Source organism: Coregonus lavaretus, assembly GCF_964263955.1.
Source record: "Coregonus lavaretus genome assembly, contig: HAP1_SCAFFOLD_2120, whole genome shotgun sequence".
Taxonomy (NCBI): Eukaryota; Metazoa; Chordata; class Actinopteri; order Salmoniformes; family Salmonidae; genus Coregonus; species Coregonus lavaretus.
This window is the reverse complement of record NW_028165790.1, coordinates 1-9,324: the sequence shown is the minus strand read 5'-3', so window position 1 is coordinate 9,324 and position 9,324 is coordinate 1. Positions and strand designations below refer to the sequence as shown.

Below are 9,324 nucleotides of genomic sequence, written 5' to 3'. Positions count from 1 at the left end.
TTTTATGTTGAAAAACAAAAGCAGAAGTAGCAGGTAAACCTACTGTTGAAATGTTGGTTGCACTTACTGTACTTTTATTGAAAATGTATTGAATATTGAAAATGAGATCAGACAATTTTAACTTCCTGTTAATTCAACCTAAAGTGTTGTTTGCACTTTATTCAAATAAAATGTGAATGCATTTGCCATTCATTGTTGTTTACTTGTTTATTTATATTCATAATTAATTGATACCTGATTCCATTACAAGAAACAGGAATCTAGGAAACTTCACCTGCACTGTCCAGTATCCAGGTATTTATTTCAGTCACACTGGTTGAATTTTTGGCTAAAAGGTTACTGAATCGATTTCAAGTCACTGAATCGTTTCGGATCGTATCGTTCTAAATGAACCAATATCGTCCTTGAATCGTATCGACAACCACGAATCGTGATACAAATCGAATCGTTGTTAAAACGAATCGTTACACCCCTAGTTTACACTGATACGTTCTCATACTTACAGCTATACATACTCACACTTTCATACTCACATTCACACACGAACCCCACCTTCAACAGGTCTGATCACATACAAGGCCCCTGGATAGGCAATCGAGTAGGCTACTTCCTTACATCAAACTAGATGTAGCTCCGGCGCTGATGTGCTCTGGCATTTGCAGGACAGAGCGTACTCACCAATTCTTTCCCTCTCACTGTTTATTCTCTTCCCCTGTCCCCCTTGCGCCTTATCGCTCTATATTTGTATCTGTTTATGCAACCTATCTTCCTTGGCCATGCATGTATGTGATAGAGACAGAGATACTAATACTTTATGGGAATTAACCCTGTTCTTAGAATCAGCACTGTAGAACATAGCGTGTATAATAAGTATAGTGTTAATTGCAGTGTAGCCTAGGTTGCCTCTGGCTATGAATGTTTCTGTACTTGTATCAGTCAATTTTTGGCTAATAACATAGACCTAACAATTATTGTAAATGTGTGTTTACCTTGTGTTATAATAACCTATTTTCAATATAAATGATAGGACTGACTGAAAAGCTGACTTCCTCCATTATAGGCTCCTGGTTGTAATTATTACATGTGTAAGCCCACAACAGCATTGCTGTTAGATAGCTTCATTTATTTAGTTAGCTATACGAAATTAATAATAGCCTAAAACTTATATTAGCTGTATGGCTAGCTTTATTCAAAATAGCAGAACATACCTGCCAGGCGACAAGTCAGCTCTCCCGCGCTGCCTCTCTTTACGCGAAAATCGTCATGCAGACTTGTGCCCTCATGGAGATTCCGTGCAGTGGATAATTAATACTGAGGTATTAATTTGTGATACTTCACTAGGCTAAAACAAGGTTTGCTCGTTCATTCGTGTCGGTCAACCACTGAAAACATAAATGTGTCAAACTTTGTCTGCCTCTTCTTATCCATTTGGTGGAATTTCAACCATGCTCCGTCTTCTCTGCTTCCCACCCCTCCTCGTGCACTTCTCCAATCCTCCCTCTCAGTCTCACAACAAGAGGATAATGCTAGTGTCTCGTTTCCCCTAGCCACCAGTTGCTATAGGAATATTCCTTAGTAATTCAAAGTGTTGATGATGATGATGATGAAGAGTCCAGATGTATGACCACGATAGTTAGATTAGGCTAGTTATTCAATCAAACACATTTATTTTACAATTATAGACCCCTAACCTAGGAAGAAATGTGTCTCTTATAAACGTATGTGTGCAGTTACAGGTAGCATACTCCAAAAACTAGAGAAAATTCGACAAAAAATATATTAAATCCACCTTTTGCACAGTCCTCGGCATTTTAGCTGTGCACATCTCACATTTCCCAACACCGTTGCAGTAACTAGTCGTTTCTATGCGAAGCGGCTGCGGCCGCTTGTAGAAGTAGCCTTAATGACAGCACTTCCCACAGTGCGACCAAAAGAAAGATCTACACATATGAAAGCGGTATTTATCGCTCAATACAAAAAGTGGATTTAATATTTTTCTGAATATTCTCTGTTTTTTGGAGTTCCACCTGCAACTGCACACATATGTTCATAAGAGACAAGTTTCTTCCGAATCGAGAACAAAGAAAGTATCGCCAAGGTTTGTAAAAAAATATCCTGATTATGGTAAACAGCAGCCTATGCAAGATCTCAGATGAGCTTTAGCTCTGCCACTGAGGTTCGTGTTTACATGGCTATCTAGCAGTAATGTTAAAGGCTACTGGCTTTGATTCAGTTAGTCTACTGGGAGGAGAAGATTTGTCTTTCCCCAGGATACCCTTGCTTGTGGAGATAATGCTAGCAACCGAATGCTTTAATAATGGATGAAGGTATAGTAGACCCAAGTAGCCTATTGTAAACTGTAACACATCTCACAATTAGAGTAACATGCAATTTTATCATTGGGGACATCACACTTTGTGCTATAGAGTATAGACTGTTGGGTTTCACAACATTTCCAAAACTCCATACCTGATCATAGGCTTTTGTTTTGAAATGTGTATGCCAGTAATGTTAATTTTATCACCAGCACTTTTGGAACCATAGCACCACTGTAGCTATATAATCCAACCACGTTTGTGGAAAAAAGTTTGGTCAGTCTGTGAAAGTTAGAAAAGGTTGGTTATCAAAACGCTCAGATATAACCACCAGGGCAGGAGGGCGAAGAGATGAGAAGAGTAGGCTATCTCAGCTGATTTATGCAGGAGATTTAAAATAATAATGTAAAACATATCTGTAGGCTTTTTAGTAACTATTTGAATGATGTTTTAGTCCAATGCATGTTGGTTGAACGCTTTGACACCTTGAACGTGAAAGTGAGTGGTTCAGTGAGTGTCTCCGCCTAGAACATCACAGAGCTGATGAACGCAGCAACGTTCTTTTTCAGAACCATGGCGAGCGCATTGTGACGCTGTCCCTTCTACTCCTACTCAGAGCCATAGATACAGTATTTTCTAAATGGTTATACTCCTACTGTTCTCTAACCAATGGTTTCATAGTTTACAATTGTATAAACTCCCAAATCATGCTCAAAATTCAATTTAATTGATGTCACTGTTGAGTGTTTTTTAATCAGTTTGATAAACATGTTTATCCCATTGTGACATAGCCAACCATGACTTATGGAAGACTTTGACGTATTAATGGTCCCTATAAAACCCTGTAATTCTAAGAAAGAATTGTCAGATGGTTTTGAACTCAGTCAAAATCACTGCAGTATGTAGAGCGATAATGAGTAGGTCTATGTTCAGTCGTTTGTTGACAGCGACCCCGCTGAGATTCCTCCGCGAGAGGTCGCTTCTGTGTGCAGCTGGCCTGTTGTTTGCGACCGGTTCGGCAGTCTACTTTTATAGCAAATATTACGGTATCGGTGAGGATGCACTGGCCACCGTGGAGAGCGGGGACCGTGTTGTCACGGTTGAGGAGGGTAAGTTTACATATTTGACAATGTCTAAATAGTAATAGTCCCAAATGCCACCCAATACCCTATTTCTTATTTTGACCAGGACCCATAGTTCTATGGTTAAAAGGCGCTGGTCAAAAGTAGTGCACTAAATAGGGAATAGGGTGTCATTTAGGTAGCAATCATGGTGATTACATTTTTTACAGTGTAGCCCTAGATTAACAACAACAAACAAACTTGCTCCTTTGAAACCAAACTGTTGCTTTAGGTTTAATTGAACATGTTGGTACATTATGCAGACACATAAATACATTTGATGTCATACAATATAAAACACAAGTAAATATATGATCAGCCTAACTACATGGACAGATGTCTGGTGTCTTGTAGCTAGTATTTCTTAAACTTAGAGAAAACAATCCTTTATTGTTTTTCATAAAGATAATGAGCCCACCCTGGACCAGGAGGACCCAGTCCTTGTTCAGGTAAGAATGCTGCAGGCCTATCAATAGCTTGGGTGCCAGTCTTTCTGCTCTCTTGCCAATTCCATCGTGGCAATATGATATTGGCATCACAATCCCATAAGGAGTGGACAGAGAGCTGAAACAGACTGGCACCCAGGCTATAACAATACTGCTTCATTAGCAGGATTGGTTCAATAACAATCTGTCATTCAAACTGTCATTTTACTGACTCATAAATTGATCCTGATTTTCTTCCTTAGTATGTGGTTGAGGAGGTTGGGCACCGGCCCTGTCTGGCTTTAATCCCTTGGTCTGGACCTCTGTGGGTTCCCAGCTCTGTAAGTCCATCCATTCTGATACTCTTTGGTCTTCTCTCTGGTCTTAAAACTGGTTTATGTACTTTAAACATAAACATGACGTTTTCTGAAGAACAATATGGAAATACATTTCTGTAAACATTTTCCCAATGTTTTATAACTGCAGCCAACATATTACCTTACCCATGCTGGGAGGATGCTGGTGAGAGAGCTGGCAGTGTTAAACACGCAGGTAACCATGCAGATTATTGTACAAAGCTCATTTTATCTAATTGGCAGGATTACCTTCAGTATCTACTATGGTAGTGGGATACTTTGATGCCCTTAAAACTGTTCCCTCATTTTCTTACAGATTTGCAAGATTGAGCAGCACATTTTCATCTCTCGTGCTGGCATGATGGTATTGGATGAACTGTCCTCTCAGCTTGAAGAGGTAGCCATTCATCTGCAGGTACTTCAGACATGTTCTTAACATTTATATCTCAGACCTGTGTATTTCAACTATTATCATTGCAGTGGCCTCCTCTTGCAATCTTCCCTATGCCAATATTTTACTCCTATACAGTACCAGTCTATCATTCAAACTGACTCTTAAATTGATCCTGTCTTGTTCCTTAGTACGTGGATGAGGAGGTTCGGCAGCAGCCCTGTCTGGCTTTAATCCCTTGGTCTGGACCTCTGTGGGTTTCAAACGCTGTAAGTCCATCCATTCTGATACTCTCTGGTCTTTAGGGGGGCTTAAATATAAACATAACTTTTTCTAAAAGAAACTTCTGGAAATACATTTCTGTAAACATATTCCCTTTTTTTATAGCCTGTCAAACTGCAGCCAATGTATTATCTTACCCACGCTGGCAGGATGCTGGTGAGAGAGATGGCAATGTTAAACACACAGGTAACCATTCAGATTATGAACCATTACTCATCTGATCTAATAGGGATAATTACCTTCAGTATCCACTAGTAGAATACTTTGATATCTTTAAAGCTGTTCCCTCATTTTCTCAGATTTTCACAATGGAGCAGCCCATTATCATCAGTTTCACTCCTGCTAGGAGGATGGTATGGGAGGAACTGTCCTCTCAAAATGAACAGGTAACCATTCATAGGCAGGTACCTCAGATGTTTCCTTAACCTTTGAACACAGACATGTGTATTTCAACTGCCAATTGTCTTAGAATCTATCATGCAGTGGCCTCCTCTTGCGATCCTCCCTATTCCAGTCTGTCAGTCCTATAGGCTACATGTCTATCATTCAAACTGACTCTTAATTTAATCCTGTCTTGTTCCTTAGTATGTGGATGAGGAGGTTGGGCACCGGTCCTGTCTGGCTTTAATCCCTTGGTCTGGACCCTTGTGTGTTCCTATCTTTGTGAGTCTATCCATTCTGATACTCTCTGGTCTCTAGAGGATATTAAAGATTAACATCAAGTCACTAGTTTTCTATAAAACCACATAATGAAAAAACATATTCCCTTGTCTTCATAGCCTGTCTTCTCCATGGCCAAACCAGTCTACTACCTCACTCGTGCTGGGAGAATGCTGGTAACAGAGCTTGCAGTGTTAAACACACAGGTAACCAAACACATTATTAACCAAAGCTCATCTGATCTTATAGGGAGAATTTACTTTACCCTGTTCCCTTTTTTTTCACAGACTTCCAAATTGGTTATTGAGGAGCCTACCATTCACCTCACTGAAGCTGGGAGCCTAGTGCTTGACGAACTGTCAGCACCTTCAGATAGCCATTCACAGGTAGTCAATCACATTATTAGACAGTCATAGCTGATTAGTAATAGTACACATTACCATGTCCTCTATCTCCACAATTGTGTGTCTTATTAATCACAGAGCAATCTCTATAATTAGGGGATGTCTTTGTTTTTCAGCCAAATAGGGAAGACTCTGGTTTTCCCTATGAGAAGTTGCAGCTGGTTGGGAACTGGGGTTCGTTTCATTTCCATTACTGGAAGATCCATTATAGACGAGTGCAGGTACTTCAGACATATTCTTAACATTTATGAACACACCTGTGTATTTGAACTCCCAATTGTCTCTGGGTTTTCTTTTGTATGTCTGTCCCTAATTGAAACCTAGGGGAAACTTGTCGTACGAACATCATGTGGGCTCTATATCACTGCCAGGGATTATACTCAGAACTGAAATCGCCTGCCAAATGTTATAGACATCTACAGCTAACATATAGAGAGAGGTCTGGAGACTGAAGGAGTTTTTTCTTTATAGCAAAATGAAGAGGACATGCATCACCTGTGCATTGTGAGGGGAGTGGAGAAGCAGCTGTGGTGGAGCAGAGTCATCCAGGAAAGAATCCTGGACCCATGGGTGAGAGATTCTCAACTGGTCTTTCGTCTCAAATGCACCTGATTTGTGTCAAATGACGCACATGCTATAGGTCTACTTATATTTCCTGGATGAAATGTAATGTTTCTCTGTCTCTTTTAAAGGGTCTCGTCCAGGTGGTCCTCACCAACAACAAGGTGACTGGTATTAAGGTACAGTCAGGCAATTTTTCACAGAAAAAATTTAAAGTGGCAAATGTCCATTTACCTATTTGAATAAATACATGTTGACAGAAAATGAAATTACACGTTCTAATCTCTTGCCTCATTTTTAGTTCCTTGGTAGAAGGATCCATGGACTCATGTCCTGCCTCGTCAAGAGGAGGTCTGAGTTCACCTATTATGAGGATGCCCAGGTACACCCCGTTGTTTCTCTGTGTTATGATTTATTTCAGTGTTTGGTTGAGGGGTTTTCAATATGGTGGTTTTCAGTGTTGGGCTGACAGTGTCACATGTTGTGTGTTAAACAGCAGGTGGATATCTCCACCACAGTGGAGGGGTACCAGGAGAGGGGGGATGAGATGATGGCATATCAGTTCTCCACCTCTGACATCATCACCACCCCTCATGAGCCGTCCTCTGGCTCCTCTCACCAGTTCCCCCAGAATTCTCCGCCTCCCCCTTTCCCTTCCGATTCCCCTCCCAGTCCCCCTCCACCTTACCACTCCACCCAGGACCAGGACCAGACCCCTGACAGCACTCCTCAGGTAAAACTCTTTCTACAGTCAATAATTCTTATTTCATTTGTACTTGTGTGTACAGGTGTGTGTCATTGTTTTGGTATCGATAGGTTTGTGTTGTCTGTCAAGGGTCAAGTTGTTAGGTCAAGATGAAAGTATTGTTATGATGTCACTGAATGTTTTGTCTGCTTCAGTTGATGTTGCAGGTGAAATGCAGTTTAGTAGAGTTTAAGTTAATGTGATGTCTGTTTTAGGAGTTTGAGGAGGAGTTTGTGGAGGAGCAAAATAATGCTGCAGATGTGCCCCAGTTGCGGTGGGTTCGCTTTCATGTGTTCATCTATAGTAAAAACCTTTGCTTTGAAATAATCTGCCCAATATTGTAGTTATACAGATGTAGGATCTTAATTTGAGACAGTTTGCTACAGCAGGAAAATAATCCTGCAGCAACAGGATACATTTTTCGTTAGGGCAAATCGAGTCTAAAATTTCAAAGTGGAAATTACAAACTTGAAAATTCCAAATACGCTACAAGTTTGCATTTCCTGCCGTGCAGGAAAATTCTCAGCAACAAAAGAGTGATCAAATTAAGATCCTACATTGGTATGGTCTTTCTGAATCCTGCAGTTATAATATAGGCTAACATAAAATGATTTCTTAATTTCATGGCACTGATGTTTTAGCTTCTTAGGTTGAACATTTGTTATTGAACATTTCTATTTACAGGCGTTACTTTGAAAACCAAGGGACAACCAACTTCTCTCTGAGGCTGGCCGGTATCAGACGTGCTATGGAGGTGAGAAAATGTGAATTTAGCACCTTTTGTATTTCACTTCATGAACATTTCTGGACTATTTGTAAATGTACTGTCTTGTTCTCACAGGCTCTGACATCCTCAGACAGTACCTCCCTCAATTACCTCACCCACGCTGGGAGGATGGTGTTGAGTGGACTATCCGAGCTCAACCAGCAGGTAACCAATTACATAATTGAGCAACGTTCATCAGACCAGATATATAGTTCCCACTGGGCACAGATGTCATTTCAACGTCTCGTTTTGATTTACATTTGGTTGAGTTGTCAACTAATGTGAATTCAATGTGAAATCCCCCCAAAAATTAACGTAATTGGATTTAGGTTAAAAGACGAAATTCCCTTACGTTGATGACTTCTTTCAAATCCAATCAGTTTCCCACTTTGATTCAACATCATCACATTGACATTTTTTATTGATACAACATTGATTCAACCAGTTCTTGCACAGTGGGTTACCTTTAGGCAACAGTGATTCATAGGGTTTAGTTGAAAAGTTTCAACGTCATACTAGCCAAACAATCGGAGGCCCTTTGAATTACAAACCTGAATCTTTGAGTTTATGATCTAAGTTTTAAGGAATTTTATGATTGTTTTGTTTTGAGGATGTGAGGCAGTTTCAGCAGGCCTACGACCTACTGGTGAACTTCATTAATGAGCCAGCAAACAGGGAGCGACTAGAGCAGGAGATGGCTCTCGTAGGAGTAGGTCTACATGCAAGCTTGAGCGTTAGCTGCAGGCACCGTCTTCTCATCTAACATCTACTCAATGAGACTTTCTAAAGTGCTTGTCAATGAAGATTATGTAATTATCCTATTTGTTTGACTTCAGATCGACCGCATCAACTTCGCAGATGTTTTTTATGAATTCGTTCTACTAAGCCTTCTAGAAGGAAAGACATCTCTTCCTATATCTGTAAGTGGCCCCTAAGAATGGAACATCCTGTTGTTTATCTATGCTATACACACTGTTGTCATATCAGATCTGTAGACACTCACTCATGTCCCCTGTTCCTTCTCCAGGAGCCTGGTAGCTTCCTTTATCTGCTCCTGCAAGTCATAATGAGGATTGACCCTCCTGGAGGAGCCTGGACAGAGGCTGCTGAGAACTTCTACCTCCTCGTTAAGGTACATTCTCTCTCTCTCTCTCTCTCTCTCTCTCTCTCTCTCTCTCTCTCTCTCTCTCTCATCTCGTCTCTCTCTCTCTCTCTCTCTCTCTCTCTCTCTCTCTCTCCTCTCTCTCTCTCTCTCTCTCTCTCTCTCTCTCTCTCTCTCTCTCTCTCTCTCTCTCTCT

General features: G+C 40.6%; 1 long non-coding RNA gene across 1 annotated transcript; it reads left to right on the top strand.

Moving 5' to 3' along the window:
• The first annotated feature begins 8,104 nt into the window (after positions 1-8,104).
• LOC311115483 lies at positions 8,105-9,140 on the top strand. The gene is made up of 3 exons (XR_014611269.1): positions 8,105-8,191; positions 8,863-8,946; positions 9,054-9,140. It is a non-coding gene; the product is annotated as an uncharacterized lncRNA (long non-coding RNA).
• Positions 9,141-9,324: the final 184 nt, after the last annotated feature.